Consider the following 362-nt stretch of genomic DNA (forward strand, 5'->3'; position numbering starts at 1 on the left):
TTAAAATGTTTAATTTCATAATGTTTAATTTCATACTCTGGCTACGTCTGGCCTCATCTGCACTGTCAAAGTGAGAAAATACCGGATTCCCATGACTGTCGGTCGTGTCATATGAGGACTGTCAGCCCACCAGCAAAAGCCACAACGAGCTGAAACACCCTTGGCACAACCGTAGAACTGCCTCCTAAAGCTATGAGACGGACGTGATGTGAGCAACGGAGCCGGTAGACCACAATAACACAAAAACCTCTGTCTGTACCTGATATCCTAGAAGTCATGTTTCTATAACTGTGAAAAAAAAAAGATTGTTAGTACTTATCAAAATAAAAGTAAAATTGACATTCAAAATTAATGTATGAACA

Source organism: Phalaenopsis equestris, unplaced genomic scaffold, assembly GCF_001263595.1.
Source record: "Phalaenopsis equestris unplaced genomic scaffold, ASM126359v1 Scaffold000235, whole genome shotgun sequence".
NCBI lineage: Eukaryota > Viridiplantae > Streptophyta > Magnoliopsida > Asparagales > Orchidaceae > Phalaenopsis > Phalaenopsis equestris.